Source organism: Cynocephalus volans, chromosome 14 (genome assembly GCF_027409185.1).
Source record: "Cynocephalus volans isolate mCynVol1 chromosome 14, mCynVol1.pri, whole genome shotgun sequence".
NCBI classification, from domain to species: Eukaryota; Metazoa; Chordata; class Mammalia; order Dermoptera; family Cynocephalidae; genus Cynocephalus; species Cynocephalus volans.
In genome coordinates, this window is record NC_084473.1 from 93,930,855 (window position 1) to 93,947,654 (window position 16,800).

A 16,800-nucleotide genomic window follows, 5' to 3' on the forward strand; every position below is an offset into this window, starting at 1 on the left:
ATCCCAGCTCCAGCAGATAGAGAGAGAGATTTGCCTGTTCCTCTGTTTTTGTTCTCTCTGGGCCCCCAGCAGATTGGATGCCCACCCATATTTAGGGCACGTCTTTCCCACCTGGTCTTCTCAGGCTCACAGGATAATCTCCTCTGGAAGCACCCTCACGGACACACCCAAAACATAATGCTTTGCCAGGTTTCTAGGTATTCCTTCATCTAGTCAAGTTGATACCTAAAATTAACCATCACACCCACCGTTTCTACAGGTCAGGAACCTTGATATGTTTTATCTGAGTCCTTTGTTTCAGAGGCTCTCATGAGGCTGCAATCAAGGGCTAGACTCATCTGAGGCTCGACTGGAGAAGGACCTAATTCCAAGCTTATGGCATTGTGGGCAGGACTCACGTCCTTGTGCACTGTCAGGCCTCAGCTTCTTGCTGGATTTCAGCCAGTGGTCACACTCAGCTTTTTGTCCCATGGGCCTCTTTGTCTGGCAGCCTACTTCATCAAATCCAGAGAGTAAGAGATTCACTAGAGAAAGCTGGCTAGCAAGACAGAAGATACAATCTTATGTAATGTAAACACAGAAGTAACATCTAATCGCCTTTGCTGTATTCTCTTGGTTAGAAGCAAGCCATAGGCCCACCCACACTCAAGGGGAGGAGATTCTAAAAGGGCACTAGTACCAGGAAGCAGGATCACTGGGGGCCAGGTTAGAGTTTGGCCCCCACATGCCCCACCATCAGTCTTTCATATTCTAGCCTTCCTAGTGGTTGTGCACTGCCGTGTTGTAATTTTAACTTGCATTTCCTGATTTTTAATGCATTGAGCATCTTCTTATGAGCTTATTTGCCATCTGTATATCTTTTTTTTGGTAAAGTGTATGTTCATATCTTTTGCTCCCACTTCTTTTGAAATTGAGTTATTTTTCTTTTATTTCTGAGTTGCAGGAATTTTTTTTATTTCTCTTGGCTACAAGTCCTGGAGTTGCAGGAATTTTTTTTATGTCTCTTGGCTACAAGTCCTTTGTCAGATAAGGTTTCTGTTAACATTTTATTACAATCTGTAGCTTTCCTGTTCATTTTTTTAGTGATGTCTTTTGCTGGGCAGAATTTCAAATATTGATTAAGTGTAATGCATCAAATTTTCCGTTTATGGTTAGTACTTTCTGTGTCCTGTCCATGAAATTGTTGTCTAATCTCAAATCAGTAAGATACTATCCTATGTTTTCTTCTAAAAGCTTTCCAATCTTAACTTTTACATTTAAGTCTGTGACCTATTTTGATTTTTGCATTTATTTTATTTGTTTATTCTGGAAAGAAGGAGCTGAGCTTCATTTTGTTTCCCAACATGAATATCCAGTTGTTCTAGCACCATATGTTAAAAAGACTCTTTTTTCTATTAAATTACCTTAGCTCCTTTGTTAAAAATCAATTGATGTGTGGATCCATATCTAGACTTTTTTTCTGTTCTATTGGTCTATATGTTTATTTGTATGCCAATGAACAGTGTCTTTATCACTATAGGTTTAATAGTGAGTCTTTAAATCAGGCATTGTAAAGACTCAACTTGTTCTTTTTCAAAATTCTTGGGATAGTCTAGATTCTTTGTATTTCCATATAAATTTTAGAATTATATAATATTTACAAAAGAAGTCTGTTGAAAATTTGATTGGGATTGTATTAAGTCTATAGGTCAATTTGAGGAGAATTGCCATCTTAATAATATTGAGTCTTTTTTTTTTTCCATGGACATGGTATAGCTACCCATTTATTTAGAAGTTCTTTAGTTTCTATCAGCAATGTTTAACAGTGTACAGTGTATAGTTCTTTAATAAATTTTGTTTACATTTATCCCTAACTATAAATATTATTTGATGATATTGTAAATAGTATTGTTTTTCAATTTCAATTTTCAATTTGTTGCTAGTACATAGAAATGCAATTCACTTTGTTTAATGACTTGGGACTTTTATATTGTGACCTTGCTAAAATTCAGTTTGTCAGTCCTAGTCACTTTTTTGCAGATTCTAAAGATTTTCTTTGTATTTCTTTGTATACAAATATATTGTCTCTGAACATTGATAGTTATACTTTATCCTTTACAATCTATGTGCCTTTTATATATTTTTTGCTTTGCTTTATTAAACTGACTATGACTTTCAGCATGCTGTTGTATAAAAGCAGTGAAAGTGTACACACTGTCTTGTTCCTGAACTTCGGAGGAAAGCATACTCTTTACCTATCAATACTCTCACTATGATGATAGTTGTAGGTTTTCCAGAGGTGCCTTTTATCAGGTTGTGCAAGTTCTCTTCTATTTCTAGTTTGCTTGCTGAGAGTTTTTTCATAAGTAGGTTTTAAATTTTGTCAAATGATTTTTTTAAAAATCCCAAACCAAATCTTCTGGTTTTTCATTTTTATTTTGTTAACATAGTGAGTTACACTGATGGATTTCCAATGTTAAATGAATGTTGCATTCCTAGGATGAAACTCTTGATCATGATGTGTTATTATTTTCATGTTTGCTTAAGTTAATTTTCTAAAATGCTCTAAAGATTTTTGAATCCATGATCATGAGCGATGTTGTTCTGTAAGTTTCTCTCCTTGTAATATCTTTGTCTGGTTTTGGTATCAGAGTAATAATGCTGGTCCCATGAAATAGGTTAGGAAGTGTTCCTTCCTGTGATTTCTGAAAGAGCGTGAGCAGAATTGGTGTTCCTGGTTCCTTAAATGTTTCAGAAAATTTGCCAATGAAATCATCTGTGCCTGAAGTTTTCTTTGTAAGAATGTTGTAACTATGAATTTGATTTTTTACGTAGACACAGAAATCTTCAATTGTCTATTTCTTCTTGAGACTGTTTTGGTATTTGTGTTTTTCAAGGAATTTGTCCGTTTTATCTATGTTGTTGAGTTTATCGGCATAAAGTTGTTCATATGTTTTCCTTTCGACTCAAAAGCAGATTTATTGAGCTATAATTAACATACAATAAATTACGCATATTTGTGTGTATCACTTGATAAGTTTTGATATGTGTATAGCACTGTGAAACCATTTAGGGCTAGTTTTCTCCCACTAGGTAGGTAAGACCCTTCTTAGTGCTCTATCCAATGCCCACTCACATACGAGGTTTTCCTGTCTGGCTGGTGGCAGCAAGCACTACTCCTAGCCTTGTATGAGCTCTGGGGAATGTTCCCTCTGTTCCTTTTTGGTGTTTTTTTCCGACCACATTTGCATTGGTCAGTACTCTATTAATAGTGGATGGGGAGCCCTGCAAATTTCTGGAGTTCTCTCTGTGCAGCTCTCCTGTCTCTGGCATTCTGTCCCATAATCTCTCTAACCATATCATCCCCTGGGCCATCGCCTCCAACTCCTCTGCTCAGGGAATCCACCGGGCTCCAACTGTGTTCCCCATCCCTGCACTAGGACTGCAAAACTCTTTTCAGGCAGTAAGACGGGCAATAGTAGGACTCACCTCACTGGTTTCCTGTCTCTCAGAGATCATTGTCCTTTGTTGCTTGTTCAATATCTTGAAAACCATTGTTTCACAAATTTTGTCCAGTTTTTGTTTGTTTGTTTGTTTCATTCAGAAGGGTACACCCAGTTCAGTTTCATGGGTTTTGAATCTCTGTTATTGGGTACAAACATTTTTGGTATTGTTAAGTCATTATGATGAATTGATGTACTTGTTGTTTTTGAAATATTCCTCTTTGTCCTTGATTATATTCCTTGTTCAGATGTATACTTTGTCTGATGTTAATAGAACCACTCAGCCCTTGTCCTCTCTCACACCCTCTTTGCGCTTTCACCTTCCACCACGGGATGATGCAGCATGAAGGCCCTTGCCAGATGCCAGTGTAGGGATTGTAGAAATTGTAGGGATTGTAGAAAAATATAACCTTTAGTATACACAGTTTTGTGACAAATGCTTGCTAATGACATTCTAAGTAAAGCAGCTTCTAAGGGGCTATTAAGCAGCTTCTAAAGAGGCCATGCAAAGGCAGGTGGGCCCAAGTACACTAAACATTCCAAGAGGGGAATGGCCCCCACCCAGTTCCAGGAACTGCCTAGTACCTTATCTAAGTGCCTCCTGGCCAGGCCCCAGGGAAGATATACGATTGAGAGAAGCGCCATTCCTTACCAGCCTGCTAAAACCCACCTGTAAATCTAAAGGCGCTACAGATCTAGATCTACCGGGGTGCCAGCCTGCTAAAGTCTGCCCATAAATCCAAGGGCGCCACAGATAACCAACAACTCATCCTGTCATAAAGATCTGTTCAGGAAAAACTGTATAAAAGGTGCTTGTATTGTAAACTGGGCGCCGCTTTTGTCCTGGAGACGAAGCGACCCCAGCATGCTGGAATAATAAAATCTCATGTTTATTGCAACAGCCTCTAACTCGTGGTCTTTGTGAGGTGAGCCATCCCGAGGTGTGGGATTTTTGCATGGTGCGCGGGTCTTACACCAGCTCCTTGATCTCGAACTTCCCAGCCTCCAGAACTGTGAACCAATACATTTTTATTCTTTATAAATTACCCAGTTTTAGGTATTTTGTCATAGCAGCACAAAATTGACTGAGACAGAAAATTTGTACCAGAAAAGTGGGGTGCTACTACAACAAATACCTGAAAATGTGAAATTGACTTTGGATCTGGGTAATGGGTAGATGCTGGAAGTGGTCATGATCAGAATACTGTAAAAGCCATTCTGATGAGATCTGAAATGGAAATGAGGAACATAGTATTGGATATTTGAGTAAAGACCATCCTTTTTATGCAGTTGCAAAGAACTTAGTGGCACTGTGTCTGTGTCCTAGGGCTCTGTGGAAGGCAGAACTTAAGAGTGATGACCTAGGATATCTGGCAGAAGAACTGTCTAAGCAGCAAAGCATTCAACGTATGGCATGGCTTCTTTTAACCACTTATGCTAAAATGAGAGAGAGGAAAGCAATTATTTTAAAACAGATTTTATAATTAAGATGGAAACAGAGCAGAAAGATTTGAAAAATTTGCAGCGTGGCCATGGTAAGAATGAAAAGGAATGTTTAAGAAAGCAAACTAAGGGTGTGGCCAAGCAACCTTTTGCTAAAGAGAGTACCATGGGTATAAGGGGCGAGGTGCTATATATCAAGACAACAGGAGAAAGCCCTAGGAGGCATTTCAGAGATCTTTTCTTTAAGTCTGCCCCTCCCATCACAGGCCCAGAGCAGAACCCTGAGGGCAAAGTTCCTAGAGAGGCACCTGCCGGACCTTAGCATTTGCTGCCCTGCACTGCCTCAGGACTCCACTCCCCATATTCCAGCACAGTGCCCCTTGGCTACCCCAGCCATGGCTCAGGTAGGCCCAGGTGGGGCTCAACCTGTTGCTCTGGAAGGTACAAGCTGTAAACCTTGGCAGGGTCCACATGGTGTTAATTCTACAAATGTGCAGAATGCAAGAGCTGTGGGGCCATGGTGGCTTCCACCTAGATTTCAGAGTATGTTGTGAACAGCCTGGGGACCTCAGCAGAAACTTGTTGCAGGGGCACAGCTACTGCAGAGGGTCCCCAGTAGGGAAATGCCTGGTGGAGCTGTGAGAGTGGGGCAGCCCCCAAGACCCCAGAATTTTGGGGTCACTAGCATTCCACTCCAGTCTAGGAAAGCTGCAGGCAACAGACCTCAACCCGTGAGAGCTGCTGGGTGGACTGAGCCCAGCAAAGCCATAGGGATGAGACTGCTTAAGGCCTTAGGGTCCCATCCCCTGCTAAAGTGTACCCAGGATGCAGGACATGTAGTGAAAAGGGATTATTCTCCGACTTTAAAACTTAATGATGTTTTCCTTATTGGGTTTTGAACTTGGGACCTGTTACCCCTTTCCTCTTTCCTATTTCTCCCCTTTGTAATGGGAATGTCTGTCCTGGGCCTGTCCCACCATTGTATTTTGGGAGTAGATAACTCTTTTAATTTCATTGGCTCACAGCTAGAGGGAATTTGCCTCGGGATGAATCATGTCTTGAGTCTCACCCATACCTGATTTAGATGAGACTCTGGACTTTGGACTTTTGAGTTGATGCTGGAATGAATTAAGACTTTTGAGGTATTGGACGGAATGAATGTATTTTGTATTTGAGAAGAACATGAATTTTATGGGCCTGGGGTGGGATGCTATGGTTTTGAATGTGTCCCCCAAAAAGCATGTGTTGGAAACTTAATCTCCAATGCAATAGTGTCAGAGAGGGGGGCCTAACGGGAGGTTTTTAGATCATGAGGGCTCCACTCTCATGAATGGATTAATTCTGATTATAAAAGGTCTTGAGGCTACAAGTTCAATCCCTTGCTCTCTCTCACCCTCTCTCTGCCCTTTTGCCTTCTGCCATGGGATGACACAGCAAGAATGCCCGCCCCTGGATGTTGGCCCCAGTCTTGAGCTTGCCAGCCTCCAGAACCATGAGCCAGTAAATTTTTGGTGCATTACTAATTACCCAGTCTCACATATTCTTTTATAGCAGTACAAAACAGACTAAGACAGAGGCCTTGCAGGAAACTGAGTGGGAGTGCAGCTATTTCTCATCTGTGAACTCTCTCCAGAGGGTCAAATTCTCTTCTGTTTTGTAGCGCAGAGGGAGTAGTCATCGTCCTATCTCTCTGGGAGCCAGCCTCCCACTCTTGTCTAATTAGAAATATCTCCTGGTCCGCACAATGCCCCAGCTGGCTGCCCATCAGTTTCCTCTATGCAAAAGAGCTGCTTAATTTGACTGCTGAGAGACATGAAGGAATCTGAGCTATGTGAGAGGAAAATAGGAAATGTCCCATGCCAAGACTATTGTGTCAGTGTCCTGGGATTTGAATGAAATTAACAATTACCTATTGATTTGAGTTCTAATCATTTATATCAGTGCACTTTAAAGGGATGGGTTGTGAAAATTCATCCTAGGGATGAGGTAAAGGCAGTGTTTTTTATTGGTATGCAAACCATTTGAATGCTTCCTCCAGGTGATTTAGTATCTTCAATGAATCATTTGTAATTTTTCTGCAAGGAAATGTTAAAGTGATGGGGCCATGACCTTCCAGAGAAAGTACTTTGCTGCTATTCTCAGATCTTTCTGCACCTATTCTAAGTGAATGCCAGTAGGAGATTATGTGGGAAAAGGCTCAGCTCCATGAGGGGCACTGTTAAAAATATGAAAGTACCCAAACCCTCATGCTACCTGACCTCCTGTCCTCACAACAAACCAATCAGGAAAGACCAACTCAGCCTGGCCTGTGTTGCTGTCAACTCTCTAAATTTAGAACTTAGAACTAAAGCCAGAAAAGTGTGCCTTACTTTGTGTAGTCCATATTTTCCAGAAAATATATTTTGAAATTTTTTTTGGTAAATAATCTCATTTTCAATTGAAACTTATATACAGTATATATTTAATAAATTCTTTTAAAGGGGTGCTGTTATGAATGAACTATTTTAACACAATGGGCACATGGGAGAAAAAAAATGTCATATTTAGGATCAAGCATTTGGAAAGATTAAAGGAACAATCCTGACACCTATAGAAATTAAATGGTCAGGTGGTAGGACTCTGTCTAAGGGAATCTGCCAGGTAGGGTGGAAATTGAGAGCACTTTGGAGGAAGGAGACCTGGTCTCCTGAACTGCCAGTTATGGACTAAGAGGCCTTTGCAAATCATTTAATATTTTAAAGTTGTTGCTTCTCCCTTTGTAAAATGGTTATAGTAATATCTATCTCATAGGGTGCTGTGAATATTAAGTGCCAAAATACATGCAATGGTACTTTGTAAACTGTAAAACCCTGTTATTGCTGAAAGGGTCCAGATTTCAAAGAAAGCAGAGGTTCTTGTGGGCTGCTATTGCCAGAGAGGAGATTTGGACATAGAGAGTCTGGAGGTCAGTTGGACCATGGAGGGGCTGGGGAGAGCAGAAAGAGCACTCGCTAGGGTCTGGAGGACAGCGTGACCAAGGAATGCCACAGCGCTGGGAACCAGCCTGCTTCTCCCATGGGGATGTCTCCAGTCCTTCACTGTGGCTGCCCTTCTCCAAACTTGGGAGGGAGTGACAAGCTGGCCCTACAACAGCATGGCATCTGGTCCATTCCTGCCTGGCGGCAAGAGATGGTTCAGGATTTGGTTGAAGGATGGAAGGAGTGGTTCCCAACATTGAGTGCGCATCTAAATCACCCTGGAATATTGCCAAGATGCGCAGTCTAGGCCTGAGCTGCCCTGAAGCAGGCGTCCTGAGAATGGGAGGGTTTGGATGTTGTTGTTATTTTTAAAGATCTGGAAGTGATTCTGATGAAACACAGGGTTGAGAACTGCTGTTAGTTCTTGATGCATGGGTAGAGAAAGTCTTTCTCAATAGAAACATCCTGCCATCCACTCGGTGGGGAAAGTTCTTTGCGAGTGGTCCCCAAAGGCAGCCACCTGGTCTCCCGCCCGAGGGCCCGGGAGACCTGAAACCTTGTTGGTGTGCCCCAGACTTCTGCCCCCTGCCTGTGCTCTTCCTCTGCCCTGTAATCGCTGGGCTCCAGCAGGCGAAGTTGTCAGCAGCGTTCTCATAGGAGAACAGTTAATGCCGGGAGTGGGATGCCAGCAGCTCACAGAGCTGTGCACTGTACCAGGTCTCCTGTGCAGCGTCCTCACTGCCTGCACTCACCATGCCTAGCTTTCTGCACAAACCCTGGCAGGACTGAGGGAGGAAACTGGATCCAAACATCCTCACATGTGCCAAAGCTATTTGATGACTAATAATAAGTCACTCTTTATCCACCTTAATTTCATCAGATCTATTATTTTTTAAGTTTTTTGTTTATGGTTCATCCTCTCCACTGAAAGTAAGATCTATGAAAGCAAGGATCCTTTACGTGTCAGTCACTGCTGTGTCCCAATGCCTAGAAAGGTGCCTGGCATGTAGCAGGCACTTGACATGTGGTGTAGGAATGAATGATCGAATGGCACCCATTTACGAGGTATTACTGTGTGCGGGCGCCCTGCTGCACTTTTACTCTATTGTCATATTTAACTTTCGCAACCACCCTGGGATGGGGCACTGCTACTTACTCCCATTTTAGATAAGACAAAACTGAAATTCAGAGAAGTTAAGTCACCTGACCAAGCTTACACATGTAGTGAGAAACGGAGCTAAGACTTGAACTCATGGCTTCCAACTCCAAAGACCAAGCTCTTAACTACCGTATTATACTAATTCCCCTCACTAGGTACGTTGAAGGACATGTCCTCTGCAGGGACTGGCTGCAAGTCTGGTTTACTCTGACAGTGAGTGGTAATCTGTTCGTGGCACGATCAGCAGAGGGCATTATTGCAATCTAAGGGCTCAGGAGAAATTATATCCTGTACTCCACCCCCAAAATCCAGGGTTTAGGAAATCTACCACAACACTAGACAAGCTCATGCACATTAACATTTTTATGTTACCCTACCAGCATATCGAAAGGGCCAAGGTGAAATCCAAGCATGTCTCTCTCGGGTGTTGAGACTCTGGATGACTTTTATTTTACCCTTTATATTTTCTACAATGAATATGTATGTTAGTTATAACAAAGAGACCCCCAAATGCATTAGCCTACATAAGTTCAAAGTTTATTTTCCCCTCAGGTGACAGTCCGGGGCAGAAAGGTGAGCTCCACTTCATATGAGGCCATCCAGATTCCCAATGGGCCTGGCATATCTGCTGTCCTCAACAGGTGGCTATTCTTTGGTCTAAGGCTCCTGCTCCAGTTGTCCCCAACTTTGTAGACAATCATTGTCATCTACAAATACGAAAAATTTTATGTCTTTCCTTCCAATCTATAATGTGTTCAGTACTATGTCGAGAGTGAACATCTTTGCCTTGTCTTGTTCCTGTTCTTAGAGGCAAAGCATTCGGTCTTCCCCCATTAAATATGGTGTTAGCTGTAGGGTTTTCTATCGATACTCTTCATCAGGTTGAAGTGATTCCCTTTTATTCCTAATTTGATGAGAGTTTTTATCATGAGTTGGTGTTGGAGTTTGTCAGATACTTTTTCTGAGTCAATTTATATTATTACGTGGTATTTCTTCTTAGCTTATCAATACAGTGGATAACTTTCAATGAGTTTTTGAATGATGGATCCGTCTTGCATACCTAGAATAAATCCTACTTGGGATTACTTTTGTATATTGCTGGACCCAACTTGTAATATTTTGTTGCATATTTCTGCAGCTTATGAGATATATATTGGTTTGTAGGTTTAATTTTCTGTACTGTCTTCATCGAGTTTTAATATCAGGATAAAACTGGCTCATAAAATTAGTTGGGATGTATTCCCTCCTCTTCTATTTTCTGGAAAATATTATGTATATTCACTGTTACTTCTTATATGTGTGGTGGAATTTGCCAGTGAAACCATTTTAGCCTGGAGATTTCCCTTATGTAAAGTTTGAAACTATAAATTCAATTACTTTTATAGTTAGGGGCCTATTTAGGTTATCTGTTTCATTTTGGGTGAGTTTTGCTCATTTGTGGTTTTCAAGGAATTGGTCCATTTTTATCTAAATTGTTGAACTTATGCATGTGGAGTTGTTCATAGTATTCTTTTTTAAAAATGCTTTTCAGTGGCGAGGCCTATGGTTTGTTATTTTAAAAACACATTACACAAGGAAGCGTGTTACATTGGTTTTTATGACTTCTCAACTTGGTAATAATATCCTTTTATGATCTTTGAATTTTGTATATCTTCAGGGATTATAAATCGATTTGCAACAGAAGTGGCATCCTTTAACCTTGTCTTAGTCTGTTCTATTGGTATAATGAAATACTTTAGACTGGATGCATTAGTCTGTTTCTGTTGTTCATAACAGCATACTGAAACTGCGTGATTTATAAAGAAATGAAATTTATTCCTTACAGTTTTGGAGGTTGAGAAGTCCAAAGTCCAGGGAACACATCTGGTATGAGCTTTCTTTTTGGTGGTCACTCTCCACAGCAACACAGGGTGTCATATGGTGAGAAAGGGTTAAGCAAAAGAGATAACCTGCTCACCTGCTCTCCTTGTAAAGCTGTCAGAACCACGCCCATGATCACCCATTAAATCATCCACTTATTACTCCATGAATGGATCAATCCATTCACTAGGGCAGGTCTTCAAAATCTAATCACCTTAATGACCCCACCTTTCAAATACCATAATTGGATTTCCCACCCTCTTAACACTGTTACAATGGGGGTCAGGTTTCCAACACATGAACATTTGGGGGATACATCTGACCCACAGCACTGGGTAATTTATAAATAATAGAAATTTATTTCTCACAGTTTTGGAGGCTGGGAAGTCCAAGATCGAGGTGCCAGTGGATTTGGTGTCTGGTGAAGGTTCATTCTGCTTCATAGATGGCACTTTCTCACTGAGTCCTCAAGGGGCAGAAGGGCAAAGAAGCAGAAGGAACAAACTTGCTCTCTCAAGGCCTTTATAAAGGCACTTATTCCATCGATAAGGGGGGAGCCTTCATGGCCTAATCATCTCCTAAAGTCTCCACCTTTTAATATTATTGCATTGGGGGTCAAGTTTCAATATGAATTTTGAAAGGACACCAACATTCAAACCACAGCAAACCTACATACTAAGCCTAGGACAATAGTTGGTTTCTCTGGTATGGGGCCCATTTGCTGCTGTCAGGCCTCCATTCCCCTGCCAGGGAGAGCTCCCACCAGCTAGCTCCCTGGAAAAGATCGATACCAGCTCAGCAACTCCTTTTCAGTTCTTCCTCCACCCTCTTTTCTTGAACCTTCCCCTCGAATCAAAGGAAAGGGATGAAAGTGTAGTGCTTCTCTCTTGAAAACCTCCTAGCCTGCCTTGATATTGTTTTCAAGTCCTCATTGACTATTTGGAGGGAAGCTTGAAAGAAATTAGTAACTTGGCTCTCTGCTAGTAGTTCTTTCAGGAGTTGATTATCAGAACACTTAAGTCCTTGGTAGTTTCCTACAGTGAGGAAGGGCCTCGGGGATTGCCTTCCTGTTTTAGATCAAAAAACTGTGTCCCTTTAAAGTCGGTATCATTTATTGAATGCCTATAATATAACTGTTGTTAAAGATGTTGTCTTTATTACTAGTAATATCAGAATGCGGATTACTGTTCCCATTTCACAGACAAGAACAATGGGGCTAAGAGACGTGCAGTTCAAGATTTTTCCATGCTTTTGGCTGGCTGTCTGACCCTAGACCATTACTTAATTAGTAGTTCAGTCTCTGTGTCTTTATCTGTAAAATGGGCTAATAAAATAACTTAATCATAGGGTTGTTGACTCCTGCGCACAATCGGTCCTCAAGAGTGGGGGGGCGGGGTACGCAGCGGGAAGGTCAGCTGTAGACAGTGGCTCTGAGCACCGGGGCCTGGGAGAAGGACAGAACCAGCCCCCAACTTCCAGTTTTGCCTTGGGCCAGCCCCGCTCTCCACAAGTCCCTCTTTAGACCTTTGCATTTCTCTCTTTTCCCAATCAAGTTTGAACAAGTGAGAGTGACCTAAGCAAGTTATTCAGATAATCAAGGCTAAAAATATACACCTTTCACCAGGAACATCCAGACAAGGACATCCAGAGCTTTTGTGCTGGCTCCAGGTCCGCAGCTGCCTGTACATTGCCCTGGTTAGCAGGGCTCTAAACGCACTGTCTCTGCTCCTTCTCTCGTGCTTTTCTAGAGACCAGAGCTGGAATTCACTGCTGCCATGGTCGTCATCTCCCTCTTCACCTCCCTCCTCACCTGCCTCGCCCTCCCCCACTCACTGGCTCCACCACCCAAATCCTCCCTCCTCCACGGGATTCGCTGCCCCTTCAGTCCCCGTGATGCAAGCCCACTGGAGACAAAGAGGCAGCTTATTATCTTGTTGGGGGCACTAGCATTTCCCAGGGTTTCAAGCTGCTTGAATCCCCCTGCTAGACTTGCCTGTGCTCATGGGTCACTCTTCTAGAGACAGGGCTCGGGGGAGAAGGTGGCAGAACGAACAGTGGTTAAGGAGAAACAATGCAGAATGACCCCTTTCTGGGCGTCTGGGAGCCAGTGGGTGTGCTGGCGCCCCTGAGCTGCGGTGTCATGGGAGGAGAGGGTTGCAGCAGGCACAAGGTGAGTTTGGCAAGGGTGTGCTTCATGGAGTGACACCAGCTCATGCCTGCAGCAAGAGCCCAGTCAGCCCAGAGTTGGAATGAATCATCTTGGTCCACAGAGGCCACACAAGCACTTGTCCCTGCCCCTGCCCCTGCTGAGTTCAAGAGCAGAAGTCGCTGTGGTCACATGTAGGCACCTCTGTCCTGTTTTTCTCCCACCAAGTCAGGCTCAGCAGCAAGCCTATTTCTAAACACAGGCCCCCAGCCCTGTCTCTGGACACTCCCTGCCCAGCTGTGATGATTAATTTTGTGTGTCAACTTGGCGGTCATGGTGCCCAGTTTTTGGTCAAATACTAGTCTAGATGTTGCTGTGAGGGTATTTTTTAGATGTGATTGACACTTACAATCAGTGGATTTTGAATAAAAGCAGATTACCCTCCATAATGTGGGTGGGCCCCATCAGATCGGTTGAAGGCCATATTGGAACAGAGACTGATATCGCCTGAGGAAGAGCAAATTCTGCGAGCAAGCAGCCTTCAGACTCCAACAGCACCGTCAGCTCTCCCCGGGGTCTCCAGCCAGCGGGCCCGCCCTGCGGAGTGTGGACTCGCCAGCCTCACAGTCACGTGAGCCAGCTCCTTAAATCTCTTTCTCTCTCTGTGTGTATACATACAGGTAGGTATAGACACATCATGGACAGATAGACAGACAACATCTACATGTAGATACTATACGTAGAGAGAGGTGTGTAATACTGTAATACACTCACATACGTCCTGTTGGTTTTCTTTCTCTTGAGCACCCGGACTCATACACCATCTGAGGTGGCCACAGAGCCTTCGGGAAACAACCCAGAGACAAGGACCAATGACGGATGATGAGGATTATTCTTGTCATTAGTCTGAGGTTCAGTTGGACGCTGCTGCTTAAAATTCTGGTGAGACTGGGCACAGGGGCGCATCTTTGTGTCCTGGTAACATTTCCTGGCATCTAAGGGTGACAGATGTGGACTGTGCTGTCCCAAATTCCCAGCAAGGTGTATGTCCTGGGTGCCATTCTTCACACCAAGCTTAAGGACTTAATTGATCTTAAAAGTAAGCTGCACTTTTCTTCTTCCTGAGGAAACCCTCAATCCCTATTCCAGAGTTCTGAGGAACTACACCAAATGAAAGCAGTTTGGAGATTGCTGTTTGTCCCATGGTCATTTTCGAGGAATAAAGCCAGAAGAGGCAGGATCCAGGGAGGTGTGGGGCAGCCTCTGTGAGCTCTTGTTCCCTGTATGTAAACAGGGCACAGCGACATCATCATAATGATCACCATCATCATCACCATCATCACCACCACCATCATCATCATCATCATCACCATCATCACCACCATCATCATCACCATCATCACCATCACCATCATCACCATCATCAACATCATCATCACCATCATCACCATCATCACCATCATCATCACCACCATCAACATCATCATCATCATCACCATCATCATCATCACCATCATCATCATCATCACCATCATCATCATCATCATCACCATCATCATCATCATCATCATCATCACCACCATCATCACCATCATCATCACCATCATCACCATCATCACCATCATCATCATCAGCAGCAGCACCACCATCATCATCATCACCATCATCATCACCATCATCATCACCATCATCACCATCATCACACCATCATCACCACCATCATCACCATCATCATCACCATCATCACCATCATCACCATCATCATCATCATCAGCAGCACCACCATCATCATCATCACCGTCATCATCACCATCATCATCATCACCAACATCACCATCATCACACCATCATCATCACCACCATCATCATCATCATCACCATCATCACCATCATCATCACCACCATCATCACCATCATCATCATCACCATCATCACCATCACCATCATCATCACCATCATCATCACCATCATCATCATCACCATCACACCATCATCACCACCATCATCACCATCATCATCACCATCATCAACATCACCATCATCATCACCACCATCATCACCATCATCATCACCGTCATCACCATCGTCATCACCACCATCATCATCATCACCATCATCACCATCACCATCATCATCACCATCATCACCATCACCATCATCATCACCATCATCATCACCATCATCATCATCACCATCACACCACCATCACCACCATCATCACCATCATCATCACCATCATCAACATCACCATCATCATCACCACCATCATCACCATCATCACCATCATCATCACCATCATCACCATCATCATCACCGTCATCACCATCGTCATCACCATCGTCATCACCACCATCATCATCATCATCATCATCACCATCACCATCATCATCACCATCATCATCACCATCATCATCATCACCATCACACCATCATCACCGTCATCATCATCATCACCGTCATCACCATCATCATCACCACCATCATCATCATCACCATCATCACCATCATCACACTATCATCATCACCATCATCATCATCACCACCATCATCATCATCATCACCATCATCACCATCATCACCATCATCACACCATCATCACCATCATCACACCATCATCATCACCACCATCATCATCACCACCATCATCATCATCACCATCATCACCATCATCACACCATCATCACCATCATCACCATCATCACACCATCATCATCACCACCATCATCATCACCACCATCATCATCATCACCATCACCATCATCACCATCATCACCATCATCACCATCATCACACCATCATCATCACCACCATCACCATCATCACCATCATCATCACCGTCATCACCATCATCATCACCACCATCATCACCATCATCACCATCATCACCATCATCACCACCGTCATCACCATCATCATCATCATCATCATCACAGAAGTTCTAGGAATCCACCTGGAGAGAGAGAAACCGTCATAGAGAATCCGTTCTCCCTCCTCTCATTCTCTATCCCTTCCTCTCCTGTCATTGCTTGTTCCTCAAGGGATGGAAACCATTTGCTCAGGACTGAGCTGGGGGCCAGCAGCTAATACAGTACATCAATTTAAGCCAAGGGGCGAGACTTCTGGGCGCTCAGTTTTTACGACCTCCTGCCCCCACTTTAATATATTTCCACCTCACCAGTGCCTGAGTAATTCTAGACCCCTTGCAAGGCTTGGAAGGGGAGGGAATAATCTTGCTGCTACTGAAGAGGAAACCAAGGATGACACTGGGAGACCTGTGGACACGGCAGCAAGCCCGACCAGGGAAATGCTCTAAGATGAACGGGGCTCTCTGCGCCCCTCAAACTGTAGGCCTAGAGCCAGGAGATGTGCGTGCTGAGCCAGCTCTGCAATTAATCTTCTGAGTGACCTTGGGCAGGTCACCAAGCAGGCAGAAGCCTTAATTTATTTTTTTGTAAAAGGGGATTATGCTATTGCCCTGTACACACACACACACACACACACACACACACACACACACACACACACACACACACACACACACACACACACACACACACACACACACACACACACACACACACACACACACACACACACACACACACACACACACACACACACACACCACATACCCTTACAGCGGTGTTTTTTAAAATAGGGTTTCCAGGATCACCTGCATCTCATCCCCTGAGGTGCTTGTTAGCATGCAGATGCCTGGGCTGTTACTGAATTAGATTTTCTGAGGCCACGAAT